A 16,271-nucleotide genomic window follows, 5' to 3' on the forward strand; every position below is an offset into this window, starting at 1 on the left:
AAGGGCTTCCGGTGAGGCCTCCGGAAACCATAGAGGTTCCCCGGAGGGCTAGAGAGGTAGAAAGGCTGAGCTCTCCCTGCCATAGAGTAGAGCCCCGGTCCAGAGAGAGAGAGTCGCAGGTCTTGGACGACTGAGTTGTGAAAAAACGTTTCAGGAGCTCGCAGGGTCTGATGGTATTTACAGACGTGTCCTAGGAAAAAAATCAAGAAGGGAGAAACCTAATAGCATAGTCAGGGACAGCCTTTTGCTCTTCCAATAACCACCATTTTCCTCACAGTTGACTTGAATATTCACTCTTAACTCCCCAGAAGTGGTGGCTGAAGAGGGCAAAGAGCATGTTAGCGTTGTCGCTAATTGGGGGAGATAGGACTAGAATATACACGACTAACTCAAGACACGTGGTAAACGCTGAAAGGAGTGCAAAAAACCGGGAGGTGGGGCTTCTTTGGATCATACAACCTGATGACCTCTCAGGTTGGCCGACTTCCACCTCTGCCGGTGCCAAATGGTATTATCCCACCCAAATAACTTCATTTATTTAGGGATGATTCTAAATGTTAGAGGATTTTCTGGGCTGAAGTATGTTACTTTGCCATTTCTATTGGTTTCGGTTATACACTTGGGGGAACAGAGTAAGGAGTCATTCTTCATAAAATGACTACTAATCAGTCATTTGAAGACAGTTCTCATGTTCCATCCCTAACCCTATAACTTGTTTTTCTGCAAGCTAAAAATCCCCTCACCGCCTTCAGCTATTTCTTAATCGACACGGCTTCGAGCCACCCTGGTCACCATATTCTGAACAAGTACCTGTTTGTACTGTTTAAAATGTGACTCCCCGGACTGGTTACAGACCCATGTTAGAGAAAATGGGGCAATGACCTCCGTTAATTGGCACATTGCACCTTGCTCTATTTCTGGCATAAACTTCCGCATAACTGGGAGATCCAGATTTCTGTAAATGAGCTGAAGAATTAATTCCTTTTTCACAGTTGCTCTGAAAGAGATTGAAATCAGCAACCACCTCTCAAAAAATAGAAGGGAGGGGCTTCTTTTGGATGAACCACTCTCAACTGCCTCTCCTCTCTTTTTTCTGCAATTAATTTTAGTATTTTTTTAAATTTACAAACAGTACTTTATATCTTTTAAATAATATCTGGTTAGTTTAGGTATCTTCCTTCTGTCTCCTGGACTCTTGGAATTATGATCCTGTCTGGCAACTCATTTTATTTAAGATCAACAAACATTTGTTGAACACCTACTGTGTGCCAAGCACCAACCTAGAAGAATCCAAAGCAAGTAACTCCTGTAATCTTGTCTAGTGGAGGATTCAGACAGTCCAGATAAAGAGAATGTGGTAAGTGCGGTTAACCTTGCCTGGAAGGTCAAGAGAGATTAGCTCTTTTACTTTGGCATTTTACAAAATTTTGATCATCATATTCGTCTTTATTGAAAGTCTTGATAAATATGTTGAATAGGACATGGTTAAGAATAGAGCTTTTCAGGCACCTGGGTGGCTCAGTGGGTTAAGCCGCTGCCTTCGGCTCAGGTCATGATCTCTGGGTCCTGGAATCAAGTCCCACATCGGGCTCTCTGCTCAGCAGGGAGCCTGCTTCCCTCTCTCTCTCTGCCTGCCTCTCTGCCTACTTGTGATCTCTCTCTGTCAAATAAATAAATAAAAAATCTTAAAAAAAAGAAAAAGAAAAAGAATAGAGCTTTTCCCCTCATGGTTGATGCTGATCCATGATTAATCATTCATCTCCAAATGTTGTTCTTAAACCACTAATGATCCTACCTAATGGTCGTCAATATCTGGAAATATTTTGCTATCCTTTCCCAAGGACTTCATAAAACTTCATCAAATGAATTGCTGTAGTGGAAATAAACTGTAACTAGAGCATTTCTTCGTGTCAAGTGAACTTACCAAAAAAGAAAATGAAATTAGCTTAACAAGCTCATAATTGACTCAGTGATCACCACTTCCTTCTTTAAGAATTATACTCAAAAACTGTTTATTTAATAAAGAGACGGGAAATCTGGGTTTAGTCTAGCTATTTCTAGAAACCAGAAAGTTACACAGTTCTTTAGTTTCCCAGTCTGTAAATAAAATGGCTAAATCAGATGATGTTTCTAGAGCCCTTAGGAGTTTTAAAGGAACCAGAAGTCAAATGTTATTAATCTATAGCCTTTCCTAAAAAATTACAATGAACTATTTCACACATGGAAAAAGGTATAAAGAAGAATATAATCTCCTTTTCCCCACCACTCTTCCTTTGTAGGTAAATATTTCCTATTTAACTATTTCCTTTGTATTTTACCTATTACAAAAAAGTTTCCCATAGTCCATTCTTGCGTTGGTGGTATAGTGGTTAGCATAGCCGCCTTCCATAGTCCATTCTCCTGTGGCATCTCCCTCCTTCAACTCCAAAGAGAACTCTTCTGAATTTGAATATTATATTCTGAATTCTGAATTCTGAGAACTATTCTGAATTCTGAACTATTTACCCCTGCCATCAACCTCTTTAGATTTTTAGGATTTATATATAAAATTCCAGATGAAGAATGTGCTGTGTCCGGCAGTGACCGTTGGCCACGGGAAGATGACAGATGATGAGCTCATGTACAACATTCACTTAGCTGTCAATTTCCTGGCATCATTGCTCAAGAATTAGCAGAACATCCAGGCTTTATACATCAAGAGCACCATGGGTGAACCCCAGTGCCTGCATAGTTTAATAAGTCCTAGCGTGCTACCATTAAAAAAAAAAGAAAAAAGACTTAGGAAAAAATACTGTAAATTATCCCATTATTAATGCTTTATATTGAGGGGTGCCTGGATGGCTCAGGCATTAAGCATCTGCCTTCAGCTCAGGTCATGATCCCAGGGTACTGGGATGGAGCCCTACATCGGGCTCCCTTGCTCAGCGGGAAGCCTGCTTCTCCCTCTCCCACTCCCCGGCTTGTGTTCCCTCTCTCTCTGTCAAATAAATAAGTAAAATCTTTTTTTAAAAAAATGTTTTATATTGATTACATATCAAAATGATGATATTTTGGATATATTGGGTTGAATCAAATATATAATTAAAATTAATTTCATCTATTTCTTTTTACTTTTTTTAATGTGGCTACCAGAAAATTTTAAATAACAATTGTGGTTTGCATTATATTTATATTGAGACTGGTGTGGAATGCCAGCAAAGCAAGCTGGGGCCGGATTGTGGAGGATTTTGAATGCTGCTCTAAAAAGTTCCATGTGTTACTCAGTAAAGTAATGGGGAGAATCAAAGAGTTTTGAGCCAAGGAAAGGCCATCTAATATTCCTAACTTAATGACTAAGCATTCTGTCTGCACACAGCCAATTTTAGAAACCATTTTACCATTAGCTCTAGGCAGATGATTAATCGTGGCAATGTGATTCTTACAGAGAATATTTGATGGGGTAGTCCTTGTCATTTTTATTGTAGCACGAATGAAATCTAATGTGTGCTCCTTTGAGGGGGAAATTGAAACGTAAATGAGCCAAACTTTTAATAATTCCCCTTTACTTAGGGGATAAAGTGATTCTTTTTGTCTGAAATTAACTCAATATAGTCAGCTTTCAAAATTCTCTACATCTCCCCCTAATCCAGTCAAATATGTTAAAGGGTCACTATAGTTAATAATGCTGTAGTGCATATTTGAAAGTTGCTAAAAGAGTAGATCTTCAAAGTTCTCACCATAAGAAAAAAAAACTCGTTACTGTGTGTGGTGACACGTTCACTAGACTTACTGTGGTGATCATTTTGCAATGATTACAAATACAGAATCGTTATGTTGTGCACCTGAAACTAATTCGATAAGAAAATAATTGTTAAAAATATGTTGGGTTGAAGTGTAGATAGTGTTAGAATGCTAGAAAGAGCAGAATCTATAGTCTGTTCTTGTTACGTCTTTGCTACGGTCTTTATGTGACTTCATGATTGCTCATTTCTTGTCAGACACCATTCCAAACAATTTATATAAACTATCTTAGGAATTCTCACGGTTATTCTATTGTCCGGAGACACAGAGAAGTAGCTTGCTCAAGAACACATGGTGTTAAGTTTTGTTTGTTGGTTGGTTGGTTTTGGGGGGGGGGGGGTGTTTGTTTTTGTTTTTGTTTTTTTTTTGGAAGTAAGGTTTCAGACAGGGACACCTAAATTCAGAATCCAGGCTTTATGTAGAAATATAGTGATCCTTTCAGTTTTTCAATGGACATATATGCATGAATTTTTTGAAATACTTGAATTTTTTGAAATACATGAATTACTTTGAAGTACTTCCTAACTTAACAGTATTTTGCAATTTTCCCAAGTTGTATTCTCCTATGGCATGATTATTAATAGCTACATAATATTCCATGCATGAAGGCTGTACCACACTTTGTATAGCTGTTATGTCATTTGCAATATTTTCCAATTAATATGCCATGATGATCTTTCCTGTAATCAAGTCTTTGTATACAACCCTGATGATTTCTTTGGGAGAGATGCCTACATGTGAAATTTCTGGGCCAGAACAATCACCTCTAAAGCGCTGGAATTAAGCAGATGCAAAGAACGGAAAGCGACATCAGCTAACAGAAACTCTTTTATGTCCCACCCTCAGCCCCATGGCGGGTGACTCTCAAGGCCAGCCCTGTAGCAGAAGGCAGCGCTCAGATTGCCGATGGCCGTGGAAGAGGAGAGCCTCCGTGCTAGGATCCATGAAATCTCTCTGCTCTCCTGCCTCTCTGGCTTGCAGGGCTTCGGCCCCCAGGGTCGCGGCTGGGGACTTCCTCCCGGGTTTGCGTCACTTAAAAATTACTTGGACGCCTTTAAGGGATTTACAGGACAAACACACTATCCCTCTGCAGGGTCCTTTCTCCCACTCCAAAAGACGCAGTTCAACCCAGCGGCTTCTGAGCAGTGTATTTATATTCTCTCCTAGACTCTCTTATTTACGTTTCTGTTGTTAGGCCGGTTTTAGAACTGATATCCACCCTATTATCAACAGTAAAATAGATCTGATGCCACTACAACCCTTTGAAAGTGATACACCTCTCGTTCTCTTAATCCTGGAAAGAGGTTACAAATCAAAGAAACCTACGTCATAATGGTTATTGAGCGCAGAAACACCTCCCAATTCTAAAGTAGCTGCTAATGCTGGTGAAAAGTGCCTGATTGAGGTCTTCTGTTTCTCTTTCTTGTAGGAATCCAGAGCTTTCTTGGATTTAAAACAGTTTCACAAAACACAGGTTGAGAAATTAATTACACAAGGTTCTTTAATCTTATGTAAGGCATTGTAGTTGAAGCTTTCTCTCATGAGAGCCCGGATAGCTCAGTCGGTAGAGCATCAGACTTTTAATCTGAGGGTCCAGGGTTCAAGTCCCTGTTCGGGCGCTTCTGTTTAACGTTAGTATTTTTTTTTTTCTTCAATTTTTAACAAGCTGAGAAACACAAATTCCGTCTCAAAGAGAAACCACTGTACAAAAACCTCCATATTCGCTAAAAAATTAAGTAATTTTGCATAGTCATTTTTTTCTTCCCTGAGAACACATTTATCTTGCATATTCTAAAAGCAATGATAAAATGAATTCATTTTGAAGTAGAAGTACGTCTTACCTCTAGAATTTCGTATGGTAATATTCGGTAATGTAAATGAGGGGCAAAAGCCACAAACGCCCGAACAGGGACTTGAACCCTGGACCCTCAGATTAAAAGTCTGATGCTCTACCGACTGAGCTATCCGGGCGCTCTTGGGAGGAATTGTTCTTCTATTTACTTGATATAATTCTAATAAGTTATTTCTCTGGCGAAATACCTTTCATTCTTTCAGCACAGTGAGGGAAAACATTCACTTTCCTATCTTTTTCTCAATTTACTTAAGACACGTGTTCTTCGAGTTCTCTCATAATTCATGTTTGCGCAATTGCCGATATCTACAAAACTGAAAGGAAACAGTAGTAACTTACAAGACGAGGCAACCAACTTTAAATTTTCAGACATAGAGTTGCAACCTTTTTATTACAATTCTTCTGTCTTCCATCTATCACATCGCTGATAGGACCTCTTAATTTTAGTGACTCTACAGAACCAGATTAATGTATCTTTCCCCATAATGAAAAATACATTTCCATTCACTAGATGATGCCGCTGTTAGATTAGCATTCCTCAGCACAAAAGAAGGAGAGATGCATTTGATTCATGAATAGAGGAGCTGATAGAAGAAAATAAACGTAACAGTGGGAAGGGGGGTCCAAATTTAGATTGAGAGAAAAAGAGCTCAGACTCTTCATTTAGGGTTTGATCGGAGTTTTGCCTTCCAGACAAGTCGCAGTTTTCAAGTCAGGCTCACAAGATGAGCCCTCCTAAAACAGTATTAGTGTGTACCAGCGGGAGCAACATGGAGTATTAAGAACAAATATCTCCAGATCAGCCTAGTCTTTCCCAAAATCAGTTTCATCAACCCTGACGCATAGGGTGTGGAACACGAGATTATGAAATTTTGAAAACTGATAAGGGAATTCATTCTTTATTTCTGGGAACTTGAGATTTCTGAACACAATGAACAACGAAACAGCTCAGCCTCAGCTGGAGGGATTTCTTTCCTACAATTGTCTGATTCTTTTAAAACGAAGACCAACACATTATGTGACCCTGAGCAGGCCTGGGTTTCCACATCTATAAAATGAGGGAATTGATTGGTTGACCTGTAAGATACCTTCTAAATCGGAAGTTTTACCATGCTATTACTTTTCCCACTGTGAATAAGATTAGAAGGAACAGACTCAAAATGCAACACGAAGGAATGATTTAACTCAACAAACGTCTATTGATCTATTGATATATGGTACCTACTATTTCTACAGCAGTAAACTAGGCACAGTGGGAAGGAAAACAGTAAGCGTGGAAGGAAAGTGGGGACTGTAAATTGGGTCTGAAGGATGGTGAACTGGCTCATAGGGCTGGAACGGAAGGAGGTAGAAAGAGGAGGTGCCAGATTGGAGACATCTGACACTGACAGGTTTATTTCAGGCCAAGGAGGAAAAATTATATCATATAGGCAATGCAAAGTTTGAAAGTTGAATCGAAGGTCTGCCTTGTTAACATTGCAATGTCCCACCCGAGGTAGCAGGAACTAAATCGGCTTTTCCCCACGTTGCATTACACACACCGGAAGGAGTGCAGTCTTGTACCTAATTTAGCGCTAACCCTGGAGTGTTTCTTCAAGCTTCTCACTTTCCATAGACTGTCTAACTTAATTCTCCCGCTAGAGGGCAGTCTAAACTCACAGATTCTATATTGGGAACCCAGCCCCACATTTCTTAAGCATCATTCCCCCACTAATCTATCCCTTTTAAATTAAGTTTTTGTTTCAATTTAGTATAACATATGGTATAATATTAGCCTCCGATGTTCCCCCACTAATTTGTAAAGGGATACTTTTTGCCCACCCTCTCCCACCCCGCCCTGCCCTGGCCCGCGTCCTCCCATTCACCAAACTCATCTGTCTTTGAAAGTCACCACTGACTCTGTGTCAGAGCTGGGAAAAGTTGTGGAGCAGGAAAGGTATTACCCTTCTCCCACCTCCTTCCCCTCTCAGTGACTCCATCTGTACCTGGACCCAGTCTTCTTAACAGTCAGCAACCGTTAGCTTAAGCAGTCACACCTTGGAGTGGAAACGGTTTTCACAGGGACTTGAGGGCACCAACATGCATGGTGAGGTCTTGTCTTCCTCATCCTGAGGGTCCCACAACATGCATGGCAGAGAAAGCACATGGCATGGTAGTTGTGAATTGGATCCAATTGTACTGAGAGCCAGATAGCACATCTCTAACAGTGAAATTCAATTTAGGCCTTGCAGGAAAGGTTTAATTTGGGGGAGGCTTTCCCTGGGCTTCCCAAACCAATGCCAAGTGTAGCTGCCTACTCGAGGACCCAGTCTTCCATCATCACTGTATAGGTGAGACCATTTGGAGTTGAGACCATTACAAGGCACTGGGGAGATGCCTGGTACAGAGAAGTTGTTTGGAGACATCTCCTCTGGTGATTTGGCCCTAATAACTTCAAACTGAGAGCAACCGGGGTTTCTGGTGGGTGCTCCCACCCCTCACCTCTCTGAGAATACAGGGAAGCTAGCAGCCCCATAGTCTTGGACAGCAGCAAGAGCTCAGACACTGGGATAAATATTTCCTGAACCAGGCAGCCCTCAAATGTCCTGGGTCATTGGAAAGGTGTAAGAGAGGAGCAGGACTGTTGTCAAAGCCAGTGGGATTCAGTGAGATTGAAGAAGTCAATCAACCACTAAATATTTCCAGGGCTACCCTACCCCATCTCCAACATCTATTCTCCTTTCAAAAATATTTGGATCTTTTTGTGGAAAGTCTACTGAAGGGTTTTTAAAGGAAAATGGTGCAAACATTGCCTTTTGCAATTTCTTTTTTTGCAGTTAATTCCTTTTGCAATTGCCTTTGCAATTAAAGTTGTTTAAGTTGTTTCGCAGATAAACCCTACCTAGCCCTTGGGTGGCTCAGTCGGTTAAGCCCCGCATCAGTTTCCTGTAGGGAGTCTGCTGCTCCCCCTCTGCTGCTCTCCCTGCTTGTGTTCTCCTTCTGTCGAATAAACAAAATCTTAACAAAAACAAAAAACCCTAACCCAGAGCAGAACCCCAAGAGAACACAGCACAGATTTACTCACCTTCTCCTCTCATTCATTTCAACTACCTGCTCCCTAATAACTGGGTCCCCATTCATTCACTCATCACCAATATTTACTGAACACCAGCTTTGGATCAGGCAATGAATTAATTTTAGAAATTAAAGGGTAAACCCAACAGAGATTGCCTTGTCCTTAAGGAGCTTATAGTCTAATCATTCTTCTGTCCCCTCCCCAATTCAGGAAAAAGTCAGACAAGTAATTCCGACAATCTGTGATTAGTGTGACAATCCAGGCATCTCTCAGGTGTATTTTGACATTCTCGGGAGGCGCTCTAGGGAAGTTTCCTGGAAAGCTAATTGTAGGGTGTATTAGCCTGCTATAGCTGCTATAACAAATAACCACACATTTAGTAGATTAAAAGTTTATTATCATACAGTTCTGTAGATCAGAAGCCTAACATGGGTCCCACTGAGCTGAAATCAAAGTGTCAACAGGGTCGTGTTGTCCTTTCTGAAGGCTCTGGGGGAGAATCTGTTTCCTTGCTTTTCCAGTTTCTGGAAGCTGTTCACGTTCCCTGGCTCAGGACTTCAACCCTCTGACTTAAAAGCCAGTAGTGTTGTATCTTACCATTCTTCCAGCACCACAGCGCCCTCAGATTTCAACTGGGGAACATGCTCTGCTTTTGTGGACCAGTGTGATTAGCTTGGGCTCACATGGGTAATCCAGGCTAATCTCCCAATCTCACAGTCTTTAACTAAATCCCATCTGCACAATCCTTTTGCCATGTAAGATAACATATTTACACGTTCCAGGGAGTGCTCGCTTCGGCAGCACATATACTAAAATTGGAACGATACACGTTCCAGGGATTGGGGAGCAGACATTTCCTCCATTGGGGGGGGCATTATTCTGCCTACCATAATGCCTTATGTGGCTGTAGAAAGACAGCCACATAAAGGGAAGGGCAACAGAAGTGGGGGGGGGGTGGTTGGGTAGGAGGCCCTTTTCAACCAGTAGGAAGAGCTTGTAGAATGACTCCTAGGCAGGAATCACATGTATTCCAGAAAAAACGCGGAGTTTGCATTGGAATGAGGGAGGGAGTTATTCATTCAACGCACATTTCTTAAAGCCCCGTACATGGTAGGTGCTGTTTTGAGGATACAAGGATAAACAGGACAAAGTTTCTGTCCTCTGAAAAGCAAGCGGCAGATTATGAGTAGCCTTGTTGACTTTCTTAAGGAGTTTGGGCTTCATCCAAGAGCTCTATGGAGCCACCCATTCATCCACTGGACAAATTTTATTGAGCACGTGCTATGTGCCAGGCATGTTCCAGGCTCTGGGAATACAGAAGTCTAAAACTAAAGGGAAAAAAAAAAAAAACAGACCTAAAGAATCCCTGCCCTCACGGAGCTTCCCTGCTAGTTGATGTTAATTAAGTAAGGGAAGCAGATGTCTGCTTTAGAAAGATCGTTCTGGCTGGGGTATTGGGGAAGAGACTGGAGCAGAGCAAGACTAGAGGTAGCCAGGCCCCCTTCCTCAAGATTCACAGCCTTTCTCCAGCTTCGTGTCCCTCCTTGGACCCCTCCTCTTTTATCAGGGACCGCCTTCCCCTTTATCCTCCGACTGTACCTATTCTGCAACACCCCACCTGCAGCCCTGGTTCAACATCCTACACCTGGGCTTCCCGGCGCTGCAGAAGAAAATGAGGAAAATGTTAATATCCCCTCCACTACATATCAGAATATCTGATTCCAGCCACATCCTTGACTCTGCTGACAATTCCATTTCTCTCTCTGAGAAGCTACCATTCTCGTTCCTTTTGGTGTCTATTTTAAGTTTATCCACTTACTTTAAGTCCTCAAGCCCAGCTTGACTTCTTCTCTTTCAGGAGATTGCTTGCAGACCGTCAGGTAGCAACCGGTTAGCTCCTAACCTCTAGGCTTACCAGTCTACACAAGTGTCTCCTCCACTCCTTGCCCTTTCTCGCAGATGTACCAGGTAACCCCATCTCCTTCCCTCTGGTGTGCCAGATCCCATTTCCTCTGGAACAGTTTTCATTAATCATCTCTCTCCTTGGTCTTCCCCCCTCAACAATTGCACTGCAATTCCTTCCCATCTGAAAAAGGAAAGCCATAACAAAAACCTTCACCCTCTTCAACCCGTATCCACTGACATAGTTCTTTCCATGAATTGCCAGGCTTCTAGAAAGAAGCTCCAGTGGATTCCTGCCAATCCAAAGGGCACTTCCCAGGCTTGCCCTCCTGGTTGTCCCTGCCACACTTGTGTTCCAGTCACTTTCCTGACACTTCCTCCCACCCTCCATCCTGATACTCTTTGGTCTCAGTTTTTCCCTACCAACTTGGTTGTTTCTTCTCAACTTCTTTGGCAGGGCTCTTCCTCTGCACGCCCACCTGGGAGATCTCATGCATGCCCACAGTTTCACTGACTATCCATAATCTGAGGAGTCCAAAATTGCCCTCACTTGTCCACACCTCTGCTTTGACTTTAGTTTTTAGACATCCTCACCCAAACATTCCACACCTAACCCAAACCCAACATGCCCAAAATGAAATTCATGTTTGCTCCCCCAATACCTGGGCCCTGTCTTACCATAGTCCCCCACCTGGTACATGGCATGACCTGCCACTAATTCCTAAGGCATCAAGCAGACAGTGATTCTAGATCCTTCCCCCCACTCCCTACACTCAATATATTATCAATTATTGATTTGACTTTCTTTTTTTTTTTTAAGATTTTACTTATTTATTTGACACAGAGAGAGAGATCACAAATAGGTAGAGAGGCAGGCAGAGAGAGGGGGAGAAGAAGGCTCCCTGCTGAGCAGAGAGCCCGATGTGATGCGGGGCTCGATCCAAGGACCCTGAGCCTGAGATCGTGACCTGAGGCTTAACGCACTGAGCCATCCAGGTGCCCCTTGATTTGACTTTCTAATCATTACTTGTACCTGTCCTTTCCTTTTTATCCTCACTGCCACAGCCCTGGCCCTGTCTTGAGATTCTCTGGTCTTGCACTCTGAATGAAACCGCAGGCCTCTGTGAGCTCTCAGCCCATACTCCTAACATGGCAGGAAACAAATGGCACACTCCAATTTGAAGAGACAATTTACAAAGGGTCAGCAGGGTGAAGGAAAGCCACAGGAATAGTGCGCCGCACACTGGGGCCGGCAGGAAAGCGAATTTCCACTCCCAGGTCTGAGAAGCCAACTGAGATAATCTGCATTGAGAAAGTTCAGGGAAGGAGAGGGAACCACCCAGAAGGAGCTGTGAACTTCGGTTGAGGGTGGCGGCCAGCCCACAGGGACTCCAAAGAGAGGGAAATCCCGAGAAGCAAATACCCAGACCTATTTAACCTCTTTCCTTCCAATCCTCTGCCAGGGCTCCCAGGGGTTACCCTCTACTAGGAAGCCCACGGTCAACACTGAGTCTGCAGAGACAAAGGGAAGGCACAGAGTGCATCTTCCAAATCCTCCTGTGTAATATGCCAGAAGGTTTTTCTGATCATTCCCAGCTCCACTTGTCTACACCCTGGGTTCTCTGTCACCCACAGGACAAAATCTAAACTTGGCGTGCCCTGGTTTCTAAGGAAATTTTTTCTCCCTACCAAAGTGCGTTATAGAGCCTTTGATAGGATGTTCAACCAGCGAGCCAGGCTTATTTCCTGTTAGCTCCCCACTTGAGAAATGTTCACTCTGGCAACAGACATACTGATGGCGCCTAAGCCACTCTGTTCTCTTGGGCCTCTGAGCTGAGCCTGATGACGGCCACACAGTAAGGGTCACAAATATTTGTACTGTGAACAAGTGAATGAAGGCGTGTTTTTATCTGCTCTGGCTCTTGAGGATAACATTTCCATTATGATCTGTGTGCAGAGCATTCTGTCTACAGTCATCGGAATGGTTCACGGACATTCTCTCATTGGCTCTTCACAAGAGCCCTGAGTGGTAAGTGAAACTGATTATGATTACTGATGCTGGGAGTGCGACTACCCAAGGCCACACGGCAGAGAGTAGAGAGAAGAAACACAAGCTTGGGTCTCCCCCCTCATGGGCTTCTCCTCCTATGGTCTCACTCAGGGTAGCCTGCAATTAGGGGTCCCTCGCATTCACTCAGATTTCGTCTTATATAAGAACAAAACAAAATCCCAAGAAATCCTTCTGCATCGGGAACTCGCTTTTTACATTGCTTTCTCCTGGTAGGACTCCTTCTCCTTAGTCAAATTCCCTACTTAATAAATATCCTCTTACGGAGCTTTGGAGTCTCTTCAAGTTCTCTAACTTTAGGAATTGTGTTGGGTTTTTGCAGTTTTGTATTAATGAGGAAATTTTAGAGGTCCCATATCTTATTAAAAAGGCCTTTCCAACTTTTTTTTTTTGTTAACTCTAGTAAACCCTAAACAGGACTGAAATAGTAGCATTTTAACAAATATTTCCTTGAGACCAGGAAAGGGGTAGGTTGGCAGACGTTTCCATGGGAACCCTGGCTGGGGAGTTCCAGGCTTCTGAGTGAGGCTGGGAGCCTGGAGACCCCATACCTGAAGGGGAAGGCAGGGGAGGGAGGCTGGGAACCAGGTGTTGATCCTTGCAGACCGGCCAGAGAGGAAGGAGAGCACTGGGAGAGAACAAATTCAAGTTTTGAGGAAATTGTACTTTGAGATCGGAGATCTTAGTTACCATGCAAAGTAAATGCAAATGAGGAGCTGGCCAATTTTGGGTTGTTCTTTTTTTTTTTTGGGTGGAGTCTTTAGGAAAATTCTTCTAGAGACCACTGCTCAAAAAAAGCACTTCGAGTCAACATTTTAAACATAACCTACTACCACAGCTGGGCTGGAGGACCCTCTAGCACCCCTCCCCCTCAGGACTGCTATTCTCTAGGGTTCAGGTCGCACGAGGCACTCGGGCGGACAGAAACACCACCACGGCTGAGTGCTCAGCGCGGAGACAGCTTCTCCCCTACCCCCACCTCCGCCCTCAAGGTAGGGGCTTTTGCAGGCGCCGCCATCCTAATAACGCAGGGGGGGAAAGTCCTCGAACCGCCCGCGGTTCCTTTTCAGCAGGGCGAGCTGGCATTCATCTGACACTAAGCAAAGGGGTCCCCGCGGGGAAAAGTAACGACCCAGCTACAGAGACCTCACCCGAGTGGGACGCGGCAGCGCCGGCTGCGGGCTCCCGAGCACAATCGGACGCTCGCGCGCCGCGCGCCCCCGCGCCCCCGCGCCCCCGCGCCCCCGCGCCCCCGCGCCCCCGCGCCCCCGCGCCCCCGCGCCCCCGCGCCCCCGCGCCCCCGCGGGGAGGGAGGGAGGCAGCGAGCGGCGGCGGAGGGAGGGAGGGAGGCGGGAGGCGGGCGGGAGAGGTGGAGGGCGGTCAGGGTTCCGGGGCCCGCCCCGCCCTCGCGCTCGCCGCCGACTCGGCGCTGCGGGCTGGAGCGGGCGGCCGGGCGGCTGCCTGTCCAGGCCGGGGCTGGCCGCGCGTCGCGTCGCCGTGCAGTGCGCCGGGTCTCCGGGAGATGGCTTCTCCGCTCCCGCCCGCTGCTCTCGCTATTGTCTCACCCGGGGTGGCCTGACTCTGCGGGCTCGCGCACGCTCGTGGCCCGGAGGGCTTCCCCCGCGCCCCCCCCTCCGGAGCCGGTCCCGCGCCCTTTCCTGCCTTCCCCGCCGCCCCGGGGTGGGGGTCCCAGGGCCGGCGCGCGCGGCGCGCAGCGCGGAGAGGGGAGCGGCCCGGGAGCGGGCGGTGCGCGGCCGGCGCGCCCGGGTGCCGGGGACGCCCGAAGCTGCGGAGCCGGCAGCCCCTGTCGCCGAGCACACGCCACGTCGGGTCCTCGCGGGGAAGCCCGCAGCGAGCGCAGGTAGGACGCGCGGCGAGCCGGGAGCGCCGGCCCCGGCTCTGCAGCCGGCCCGCCGAGCGGAGGGAGCGGAGGTCAGGGGACTCTGGCTCCAACATGGCATCAGCCAAGGGGCAACAATGGAAGGAACCGCGGGCTCCCGGGGGCCGGCCGAGCCGCGGACGCGGTGGCCGCGAGAGCTCCGGCCCGCGGCGCCCTGCAGGTGGCCGACCCCCGCAGCCACCCGGTCCCTGCGGTTTCGGGGCGTCTCGGGCCCCGGGGCACCGCCTTCCCACTCCTTTCCCTCTTAGCACACTTCCTGGCTCCCAGCTGCAAGGCGATCTGAGCCAGCCAGTGGTTGGGGGGGGGGGGGTTGGTTTGTTTAAGATAAGAAATAAAAAGCCAAACCTGCCCGGAGTGGGGGTAGCGGGGGGTGGCGCTTTCCCTTGCAGTGGGTGAAAAGTCAGCATCTAGCTTGGGAAATATATACATTTTTTAGCCAGACGGAGGGCGTACTTGGCTTCTGCCTTATAAGGGTACTGCAGCACCGGGAGAAGCTGGAGGGGGAAGAGAGGGACCCTCAGGCCCGAGTTTCCGGGCCCTCCGGGGAGGCGCTGCTCTCCTGGCTGGTACTTGTCTCTCGTTTTCGGCTCCCGACAGTGGCGGCTTTGATGTTGGGGAGCAGTCGCAGCAGCAGGAAGCCCAGGGGACGCTGCCAAGCTGGGGTGGGGTGAGGTGGGGAGCCAAGGGGTTTGGCAAGCTCCTGGGTTGTGAGAAGAGATTACCAAATGTATGAGGTTAGTGTACACACCCTGGTTGGCTGAGGGGCGTGTGTGTGTGTGTGTGTGAGACAGAGAGAGAGAGAGAGAGAGAGAGAGAGAGAGAGAGAGAAGAATCTCCCATTGCTCCTGCTCCTTCAGGCCAACCTTCTCTCCCCCTCCGTCCCCACCCCCTTTCGAGGTCTTTGTGGCTTCCCTGTCCCAGTCCCACCAGCCATGCCTGGGACGGAATCTCTATTGTCTCCTGGTGCCCTGATGGCTTCCCCCCCTCTCCAGTGTACCCTGGGTTGGCTGGTCCCAGCATGGCACCAGATTCCTGAGCGCACAGCTACCCGGGCTTCCAGAAGTGGGCCAACACTGCCCCTCCTTCTCTCTCTCAACTACCTGGCTGTCTGGGATGTGGCCAAGCAGATGTAAGCAATTTGCACTGAATTCCAACCCTGTATCAGTTGCTGAATGAAAACTTACTCCACCACCACGCTAGGCCTTGGAAAGATAGTGGGAAAGAAGCGTTCCAGGGGGTGGCAAACCCGATCCCCAAGTATTCCTCCTTCCCCAAGTTCAGCTGTGCATCCTACAGCTGAGAGGTCATGGGGCTTCAGGACTTCATCTCCTCCAGAGCCTGGCAGTCCCATCTGGGGTTGTGTCCATGGAAAAATTAAGCAGAGGCCCCTTTCCTAGCACTTGCCTGGCATCTAGCGCCTGAGGAGATCAGTGGCTGTGAGCTGGAGCCCTGGGCTGAAGCTGTGGCTGCTTCTCCTTTGGCCTTTGGGTGAGCTCAAGGTTTGATTTCCATGACTCTGAGTTTACTGCTGAGTGTGCATGGGTGTGTGTGTTTCTGAATTGGATCAAGCTCGCAGCCCTGGCCGGGGAGGGAGCTTGTGCATTTTCCTCTAGCTGGAAGCATCGGGGAGGGAGGCCCCGTGGATCTGGGGCCTCAGGATTTTCTCTGAGTGGCTCCTTTGGGATTGCCCAGTGATCTGGAATGCTTTTGGTCT

General features: G+C 46.8%; 1 protein-coding gene across 1 annotated transcript in view; it reads left to right on the forward strand.

Moving 5' to 3' along the window:
• Positions 1-14,387: 14,387 nt before the first annotated feature.
• The window catches only part of PIK3C2B (phosphatidylinositol-4-phosphate 3-kinase catalytic subunit type 2 beta), a 64,206-nt gene continuing 62,322 nt past the window's right edge, over positions 14,388-16,271 (forward strand). The window contains exon 1 of the mRNA XM_080824700.1: positions 14,388-14,518. The gene's annotated coding sequence lies outside the window, so the exon portion shown is untranslated. The remainder of the gene's footprint in view (positions 14,519-16,271) is intronic.

This window comes from Martes martes, assembly GCF_963455335.1.
Source record: "Martes martes genome assembly, chromosome: 15".
Lineage (NCBI taxonomy): Eukaryota > Metazoa > Chordata > Mammalia > Carnivora > Mustelidae > Martes > Martes martes.